A 10,752-nucleotide genomic window follows, 5' to 3' on the forward strand; every position below is an offset into this window, starting at 1 on the left:
ATGTTATTATAAAATCTCAAATCCATATCAAAACTCACACTCCTCTTCCCTGTTACACAGTTACACTTGCCCAGCACTACTGCTCCATTACCCATAATCCCTCAGTCAACTATCTCACCACTGTCAAACACAGACCTCTTTATATTCATCCAGTCTCTCTCTCTCACACACACTCACACACACACACATAGTTGTACTGTGAATGTGTGAGTAGGTGGTGCTACGACAAAGATGAGCAGAGGGTCATTACTGTGGTGGTCTGCAGAGAACCAGAGGAAGAGATAATCAAGAAACAGACACATGTTACCGAAAAGGAACACAGACAGATGGACATAGTTCAAAATCCAAGACATTTTCCAAATGTTTCTGCCTTTTTAGAAGCACTAATCAGACAGGAAGCAAGAGAGAGAGAGAAAGAGGGAAAAAGTGAGACAATGAGGCCTTAGAAAAGAAGTTCACTGTACAGAACAAATGCAGAGAAGAGAGGTTTCCTCTGTGACTTTACAGTCTGAGTGAGCACCCAATTTACAGAAGGCTTGAAATGTGAAAGGTCAGAGAGACACAGCTCAATTATGTAATAAATTGATCTGAGACTATTAAACGTCCTGATGAAGCTGACTGTTTTGTTCATTCAAAGACAGACTGTTTTGCTCAGTTGCAGGTTTACGATGCTGCCAGAGGAACAACAACTTTTCCTAGTCATGATCCTCACATCTCGCAGGAATTCTGCTCATAAAATGTAAAAAATACCTTGCTACGTGTACTGCATTAGGCTAACTGAGACTTGTCATTTGCACTTACATATTGTTGCTCTTTTGTTAGTTTTGATTGCTTCTATTGTCCTCATTTGTAAGTCGCTTCGGATAAAAGCGTCTGCTATATGACTAAATGTAAATATAAATGATTTTCATTTAGAGACTATTCTCCTAATATCCCTCTTTTCATCCATCCATCCTTCCAGTTCTGCATCCTTCCTTCTTTTCTTTATCCTCTCATACCTAATCCTTCTCTTGTTCTCCAGCTAGTGGCACGCGACGGTCGTTCTTGTATTCCGGTTTCTCCATAATCCAAAGCATTTCAGGAAAAACAACTAAAATCTGGGATTAAGTTTGGGTGGCCTTGTGGTGGAAGACAAATCTCTCACTGGTTGTTTATCACACTGTTTTCTTCACAAAAGCAGCTTTTGTACTTATCAGGATAAAATCAAGCAAAGGCATTTGGAAGTCTGGGGGGTATACACACACAAAAAAAGTCCTCATGGAACTCTCGTGGGCTGCTTTTAGTAAAAGAAGATGCTAGTGGATTTATTTTCTTTTAAGAATCGGAAACAAAGAGCACATCCATCCAAAGAAGGATTAACAGTTTTATCAAAGACAAACAGACTATTTTATTGGATAAATAGGTTGTGAGGCTTTTAAGATAACAAAAGTTATAATCTGAACCCTGCCCATCAGGATGAAAGGACAACCAAGTTCACTTTTGTAAAGTGGGAGAATTTTCTTTTACTAACTAACCATTTAACAATATTATATGGGTCAATGGTGTGACACTCATTTTGGGGTTCTGTTTATTTCATTCTATTTCTTTCATTTTATTATTGTTATTATAACAATTATAAGTATCATATTATTTAAATACTATTTGAAAAAAGTCAAAGTCACCAACATGCAGAAACATGTAGGGAACAAAATAGAAAATGTTGACATAGAAACACTAATTCACACTGTAACACTGTAAATGTTTCATTTGGCCCAATTTCACAAACTATTCATTCAGTTTTCAAAACAAAGACATAAACACATTTTCACAAATGTTCCAATTTTCTCAATGTTTTCTACAAAACTCTACACAAAAATGCACTCATTTTACACAAGTTTATCATGTTCTCATTCAGAAAACACAAGCACGCAATATAATTAACTCAAGTCATCACAATAGTAACCTAAATCCATGTATCTATTTGTGAACTCTTAAGTAGCAAACTGATGGCACCCCAGTCAGAATCTTAGAATAACATAAATATGGCCAAGTGATAATGTGCTTTGGAAAATAAATCCTAGTGGTGGGAGACAAAGAGGAAGTGAAAATGAAGGGGATGGGGTCAAAGGTCATTTGTTCCTGAAATACAAAGCAGTGTATTTGACCATGTTTCTTGTGCATGGCATGACCATGAGGGAAGCTGGCCTACAGGGTCATCTACAGGATTTTATACTACTTACAAATACAGTGTAATTACAGTGCACAGTAGCAGTACTTCTGATAAGAGAACATTCACTATTCTATGTTCAGTTGTGCAAGTTGTACAACTTCGAATTTGTAACTGTCAAATAGATTTGTAGCCAAGTATCTCTGACATGTATACTTTGCAGAACTGAGAGACAACTGTCTAGGGGAGGTGGCGAAAGTCTTTTGTCAGAAGACTAAGAAACTGCTATAGCTTGGAAAATATTGTTCAATACTGTAATGCAATTTTGGTAAGAATGTGGAATTTATTTATTTTTACTGTACTGTAATTGATAGGATACTGTGTTGTGTTGCATACCAAGTTCATTTTCAATTCCTTAGTATTTGAACTTTTCTTTTCATCTACTGTAAGATCACTTTACAGTAGTGTAATGAAAATAAACTTTTCTCAAAGCTTATTGTTGAATTTCACTGTATCTTCACCCCCTCTATTTATGTTGTGTACTGTAATAGACAATAACCTGCAAAATGATTTGTTAGTGTTTTGAACTGATCTCACTAGTGTTCTCTAGGCAGCGAAGTAGTCTTTGTATTTGGTATGGTTGTGTGTCATTTAAGGCTAAAGTTTGATTATGACAAAAGAGAAAATGTTGTTCTCTTTGTCTCTACAAAGCAGTGTATTTGACCATGTTTCTTGTGCATGGCATGACCATGAGGGAAGCTGGCCTACAGGGTCATCTACGGGATTTTATACTACTTACAAATACAGTGTAATTACAGTGCACAGTAGCAGTACTTCTGATAAGAGAACATTCACTATTCTATGTTCGGTTGTGCAAGTTGTACAACTTCGAATTTGTAACTGTCAAATAGATTTGTAGCCAAGTATCTCTGACATGTATACTTTGCAGAACTGAGAGACAACTGTCTAGGGGAGGTGGCGAAAGTCTTTTGTCAGAAGACTAAGAAACTGCTATAGCTTGGCAAATATTGTTCAATACTGTAATGCAATTTTGGTAAGAATGTGGAATTTATTTATTTTTACTGTACTGTAATTGATAGGATACTGTGTTGTGTTGCATACCAAGTTCATTTTCAATTCCTTAGTATTTGAACTTTTCTTTTCATCTACTGTAAGATCACTTTACAGTAGTGTAATGAAAATAAACTTTTCTCAAAGCTTATTGTTGAATTTCACTGTATCATCACCCCCTCTATTTATGTTGTGTACTGTAATAGACAATGACCTGCAAAATGATTTGTTAGTGTTTTGAACTGATCTCACTAGTGTTCTCTAGGCAGCGAAGTAGTCTTTGTATTTGGTATGGTTGTGTGTCATTTAAGGCTAAAGTTTGATTATGACAAAAGAGAAAATGTTTTTGATTAAAATATATATACAGTATATTTGATATATATATATATAAAAATGTATGTGGAAGTTTGAGGTTTGTACAAATTGGTGTGCAGTTTTGAGATTGTGTTCAGAAAATGGCAAATAGTTTCCTGAATTGTGTGTTAGCAATCGAGAAAAACAGTATTATTTAATTCTTAAAACATGCATTATGCAAACAATTTTATTGTTATTAGGTCAAAGTCATAAACATGCAGAAATATGTAAAGAAAGTAAAACATAATATGGGAAATTACATCATAAAAAGAATCTCTGTAGACCCTCATGACTGTGTTAGAAGTATCTTAATGAAATATCAGATAATGTAATTATTTAGATAATTTATTAATAATTCATGATGCTTTAAAAAACATTGAAAAATATATTATAAAACCTCTTATTTTCTTATTATCTTTAATCAAATAGTTGTTAAGATATGTACATTGACATGTATTAAAGGTATAAGGAAATACAGTATGAAACTTTTTACATTGGTTACATTGAAAAATATATTATAAAACCTCTTATTTTCTTATTATCTTTATTCAAATAGTTGTTAAGATATGTACATTGACATGTATTAAAGGTATAAGGAAATACAGTATGAAACTTTTTACATTGGTTACACTATGGCATTTTAAGTCATTTAAGAAAATTAGTTTTTTTTTTAAATGGTGAAAGACAACCATGAACCCAACATGAACAAAATAAGGAAATCCACAAGGACCTTTAACTAGAAATTTTAAAAGATTCTTTTTAATAATAATATAAGCATTTAAGGATAAGCAAATAGGATTTCACAAACCAACGGCAACCATTATATCACTGAGGTCATTAAAGTCATTGAGAACACATGCACACTTTCACACAAAACACATAGTGAGAGCACTTGAGCGCCTGCCACTTCAAATCCTCAACTGTGCTAAAACATCCAAAAATATTCTGTCTCCAGCTGTTGAAAGTCAACTACTGGCTCTTTGTCTCTGTGCAGAGCTCTCACAATAAACCCACCTGTGTGGCATTCATCAGCATTAACACAATGCAACAGCGATGCTTTTTTATCTCAGGGAAAAAAAACAGACATCTGTTCACAGCCCTCTATGCCTGCACTGCTTTTATGGATCTCTAATTTAATGTGTCCCTTCTGTTCTGCAGAATAATATCACACACAGCACTGCTTACAGCTGGATCATCATCACTTAACAATAGGCAATTATCAGAGCTCTAATCAGCTGCACTCTCCAAAGGACAAAGAGGAAATCCAAACTGTCCAAAGTTGAAAAAGCTGCTAAACAACATATTAGTGAACTTTGGAAAGAATGACTTTTGCCCACCAATTAACAGTAACCATATGTTGCAATGTTGCTCATTTATGGAACTATAACTGCTGTGCATATTAGCCTTTGGCACCTCAAAGGGTATAGTCATAATGAGCAGCACAATATCTCTCAATAAGAAATGTTAAAAGCTGGCTGGCTGTTTCATGTGATTTGTTCATTTTAAAGGTACATTTTAAAAACATCTGCATCTAAAGCTTCAGAATTCTAAGAGCAGAGAGCAGATCTGTCCTGTATAATTTTACTGCCACCTAGTGGTCCGTTTCTTTCATATAGTTAAATTTTCAGACATGCAATTAAATATTAAATTACCCATTAAAGTAATTAAAGCCAGTGATTACAATTTTTAAGTAATTAAATACATTTTCACATGGGTGGCTGATGTGTTTAATCATGAAAAAGCAGAAAAGGAAAGTTGAATGGCTGTTTATCAAAAAGATGATTTTATGTCACAATACAGGAAAAATCAGTTTATCGTATAAATGGCATCCATCATTTGCATAAGCTTAGAACTCACATTAAACAGAAAATGGTGCAAGAATTTAATAAAAAATATCACACAAATGAACTGCATATGCAAGCAGAAAATACCTTCATGTCGAGTCAGCTGCAGCATTATACTTTTCTAATATTTCTTTTTCCCGAACAATGTTTTGTTCAATTTGATATTTCCTTTTCCCTGAGGATACTGCCAATCATTTGCCTGCATTTTCACATTCTCTTTGCACTTTATATTTTAATAATATCTGCCTGAAGCTGAACAAAGACATTTTCAGACATTTAAATTGATAATTGCGATTAAATTGCTGAGAGATGTATGCACTGTATATTGTTATGGGAGTTTTATATGGGAAATGAATTATAAAGAAAGCAAATTAAAATAAATATTGTTTTGTGTGTAGTTCTCTACCTTACAGCTTCCTATTCACTGCCACATAGCAATAATGCTTTTAATATGCTAATGACAGAACGGGTTATTATTGAACTGTTATTGCAGTTTGAGCAATAACCCAACATTTGACTGAAAATATTGATTTTGAACTTGGAGCTCAAATGCAAATTCTTAAAAAAAAAAAGTTACTTTTCTGTGTGACTGTGCAAAACCTGTGCCACAAAAGTATCACCGCTCATTTACAACTTTATGTAAAATTTGATTCAAATTTCATGCTCTACTAATGAATGTTTTTTATTAAAAACATTGCAAGTACATAGCCTAATTTTATCAAGGCTTGACATCCTAGAGAACATGCGTAACATATAGTAAGTATAAATGAATAGCCTACATAATTCAGTATTACAGATTCATCCTTTATTGATTTACTCGCTATAAATAATCAGCTCCTTGTTAATTTGGTCTGTGTCCCAACCATATTCAAACACACCAGACACAGCACTTTTATATTTCCTTTGAACATTTCACATAGATCATCACCCACTCATATATACTGTATATTGATGAGCTACAGCTCTTGAGACTGTACTCTTATTAAAATAATTGGCCTGATGTCTACTTCATTGATCAACTCTCTGTTTGGGCATGAACAAAACAGAACAAACAAAATAGAGCAACAAGCAACGATTTATCTCGTACCTCAACTTGTAAGGACGTTTTATGTCCTCTAGATGTCTCTAGACTCTCTTATTTTCAAGAACGAGGAGAACGTGAGTGACACAGGAACAATTAATACAGGAACAGTGAAGACTGACAAAAATGAATCTTGATGTTTGTTTACCTAACAAACTCCTCTTTAACAGAACTCCTTTAGCAGAGCTAAGTCGCAGAGAAAATATTAAGATGAACAAGACAAACTCGTGATACACCTGACTTTACCTCAGCACCTGCAAATAATGTTGCTGTGTAATCTGAGAAAGAGAAGAGCAGTTTTTAGGCCTGACTCATCATCAGAGGTCTACAGTTCTGTTGTTTTCTGCTGTTGCAGGATCAACAGCCTTACATTAACAGCAGGTGAGGCTTTAGTTTAGACCCGTGGTCATAGCAACATAAGTCACATACCAAGAAGACAGAAAACAGGCGAACAAGATCCTCACATGTACAGTTGTGTTCAAAATTATTCCTACCCTTGGTAAATATGATCAAAGAAGGCTTTGAAAATAAGTCTGTATTGTTTATCCATTTGATCGTTCATTCAAAAAAATTATTCTAGTAGTAAAAAAGTGAAAATGGAGGAAAATCACATTATGAAATAAATATTTGTGTCTAATACACAATGGCCACAATTATTGGTACCCCTAGAAATTCTTATGATTAAACTATCTCTGAAGTATATTCCCATTTATGAGTGATTCTATAATTGCAGGTACATTTGGTGTCCGAAATCGTGATTTTTTTTCTGCTTTTTTCAAATGTTTATATTTTTTATTATTTTAATACTGTGTCACTCATTGTTATGAATTACAAGATGTTACAGTCCATAACAATATAATATTTTTTGCAAAAAGTGTCTTAAATAGCTGAAAATCATGATTTCTTGCTGTCCGAATTAGTTTTTTCCATCATGTATCATTGTGTAATCAAAATATTTTATAGTACTTTTATTTTGGAAATATTTAATTCATCTTATTTATAAAAGCCCTAAAGAGTCATTTACCTAATTCTACAACATCATATATATAAAAGAAAAAAAAAGAATGTAAGGACTGTTTGTCTATGAAACAAGAAGGATTTTTCCTGTTATGATGCATTGTTATTTCTACACATTGGCTAATTTGTCCGTAACAGAGTTGACAAACAATACCATAAAGACATCTGTTTTTTTTTTCATTAAAAGAAAAAAAGGAAGTAACTTGTGTTTGACAAGCACTGAATTATTAAAATTAAATATGTTTTCAATAAGATACTGAAAAAAAGTCTGTTAGTGAAAAGTTTTTTTCTTAACTTTCTGCAATGCCAAATGTATCTCCAATTATAGAATCACCCTTATATTTGCATTTCTTATCACACCAGGGTGACTAGGAATTCCCATTTCCAACATCAGGGCAATAATTAAGAAGTTCCAATCAACAGAAATTGCTACAAATCTGCCTGGAAGAGGATGTGTGTCTGTATTGTACTAATTCCCAGTGAGGAGGAGAGTTTAAGTGGCCAAAGACTCTCCAGGGATCACAGCCTGAAGAATTACAGGAAATAGTTGAGTCTCAGAGGGTCAGAAAACCTTAAAAAAATTATCAAACAGCACCTACATCACCACATGCTGTTTGGGACGGTTTCAAGAAGAAAATCAAGAAAAGAAAACGCTCTCATCCAAAAACAAACTCCAGCATTTTAATTTGTCAGACACTACTGGAGCTGTAAAGAGGACTGGCTTCCAAGGTCAGATAAAACTAAAAGAAATGAGCTTTTTAGCAGCAAACACTCAAGATGGGTTTGGTGAACACAGGAGTAAAAATGTACCCCATTTGTACAATGAAATATACTGTATCTTTAATGCTGTGGGCCTATTTTTCTGCCCGAGATCCTGAATATTTTGTTCAGATAGAAGGCATCATGAATTCTATTAAATAACAACAGATAAAAAATAAAAAAACTGACTGACTCTGCTAGAAATTGTGTAATGGGCCAATGTTGGATCTTACAACAGGACAGTGATCCAAAACAAACATAAAATCAACACAAAAATGGATCATTGGGCACAAAACCAAGCTTCTGCCATGGCCATTCCAGTCCTCTGACCACAACCCTATAGAAAATGAGTGTGGTGAACTGAAGAGAAGAAGCACCAACATGCAGCTTGAAATCTGAAGGGTCTGGAGAGATTCTGTATGAAGGAATGGTCTCTGATCTCTTGCCTGGTGTTCTCTAAACTCATCAAGCAATATAGGTGAAGACTCAAAGCTGTTATCTTGGCAAAAGGATGATGCAAAAATTATTGAAAAAAGGGTATGATTAATTGTGGCCAACGTGTATAAGAGAAAAACATTTATTTCATTATGAGATTTCTCTCCCATTTTATATTCTTATTCTCCAATGAAAGGTTAGATTTTTGTACATTTTAAAAATAAAAGATCAAAAGGATTAATGATCATCCAAAAACAAACTCCAGCATTTTAATTTGTCAGACACTACTGGAGCTGTAAAGAGGACTGGCTTCCAAGGTCAGATAAAACTAAAAGAAATGAGCTTTTTAGCAGCAAACACTCAAGATGGGTTTGGTGAACACAGGAGTAAAAATGTACCCCATTTGTACAATGAAATATACTGTATCTTTAATGCTGTGGGCCTATTTTTCTGCCCGAGATCCTGAATATTTTGTTCAGATAGAAGGCATCATGAATTCTATTAAATAACAACAGATAAAAAATAAAAAAACTGACTGACTCTGCTAGAAATTGTGTAATGGGCCAATGTTGGATCTTACAACAGGACAGTGATCCAAAACAAACATAAAAATCAACACAAAAAAAGGTCACTGGGCACAAAACCAAGCTTCTGCTATGGCCATTCCAGTCCTCTGACCACAACCATATAGAAAATGAGTGTGGTGAACTGAAGAGGAGAAGCACCAACATGGAGCTGGGAATCTGAAGGGTCTGGAGTGATTCTGGATGAAGGAATGGTCTCTGATCTCTTGTCAGGTGTTCTCTAAACTCGTCAAGCATTATAGGTGAAGACTCAGAGCTGTCATCTTGGCAAAAGGATGATGTAAAAAGTATTGAATAAAAATGGTTTATTTAAAAAAAATACAGTTGCCAAATGCATAGGCTTTCTAGCATTAATAATATGAATATGATGAGCTCGGTTCAATGAGTCGGTGAGTCATTTTTCAGAAACGATTGGAATGATTCTTTCAGACCGGTTTTGTGAACTGGATCGATCGCTTTATTACAAACATCCGACTCAAAAGACTGATTCAGTCGCATACAGAACCGCATATGGTGCATTCGGAATGCAATCGAGTGGTCCTGCTCGCACTGCGCGCGCACACCTCAACCCCCCGCCGCCGCTCGTCCCAATAATGATGTCATTCTGTTTTAACGGCTGGGGGCGCGGCTGTAACCGGCAGCTCCTCCCTTCGAGCCAACCGCGATCGGGCAGCGAGGACTTCAGCAGCCTGTGTCCATGTTCTGTGGGAGGATCTAACGGCAGCGCTCCGCTCCTCCACGGCCAGCCAAACACTTGAACACACACACACACACACACACTGCGCCAAGCAAAAACGAAACCTTTAGCGACGAAACTTCAGGTTGATACGAAGGTAAGAGTTTATTTTGAAAGTATTAAGGGTTGTTATTAGTTCTGATTAGATCGTGGATAAACCAAGAGCCCTTTCACGGGCGGCTTAGCACTTCTGCGGGGAGAAAAGAAGTAGGTGTTGGCTTCAGAAAAGCGTCTTTAGTGAAGATCAACAACTTGACGTGTTTCTTTAAAAGCCTGGAAAACACACACACACACACACACACACACACTGACAGATCTGACTGTGATCTAATAGGACGAAAAAGCATCGCCGAAGTTGCGTGTTTCGCGGTGGTCACCACCTGTTTTCACGCGCAGCTCGGTAGCGCAGTGTTTGTTTTTGACCACAGCACTGGATTCAGATGGATTTGGCGTGGGAGTGTGAGGCAACACCCCTGTTGAACACCAAACCATCGTTGTGACATGGAGCTGGGAATCTGAAGGGTCTGGAGTGATTCTGGATGAAGGAATGGTCTCTGATCTCTTGTCAGGTGTTCTCTAAACTCGTCAAGCATTATAGGTGAAGACTCAGAGCTGTCATCTTGGCAAAAGGATGATGTAAAAAGTATTGAATAAAGGGTATGATTAATTGTGGCCAATGTGTATCATTAAAGATGGGGGGCGCCCCCTCACTCAAGATGAGTTTG

At 35.7% G+C, this 10,752-nt stretch overlaps 1 protein-coding gene across 1 annotated transcript in view; it reads left to right on the top strand.

Moving 5' to 3' along the window:
• Nucleotides 1-9,926: 9,926 nt before the first annotated feature.
• The window catches only part of LOC107562777 (rho-related GTP-binding protein RhoA-D-like), a 34,865-nt gene continuing 34,039 nt past the window's right edge, over nt 9,927-10,752 (top strand). Inside the window, exon 1 of the mRNA XM_016247499.1 lies at nt 9,927-10,124. The gene's annotated coding sequence lies outside the window, so the exon portion shown is untranslated. The remainder of the gene's footprint in view (nt 10,125-10,752) is intronic.

The sequence above is a fragment of the Sinocyclocheilus grahami genome, unplaced genomic scaffold, assembly GCF_001515645.1.
Source record: "Sinocyclocheilus grahami isolate Dianchi unplaced genomic scaffold, SAMN03320097.WGS_v1.1 scaffold839.1, whole genome shotgun sequence".
NCBI classification, from domain to species: Eukaryota; Metazoa; Chordata; class Actinopteri; order Cypriniformes; family Cyprinidae; genus Sinocyclocheilus; species Sinocyclocheilus grahami.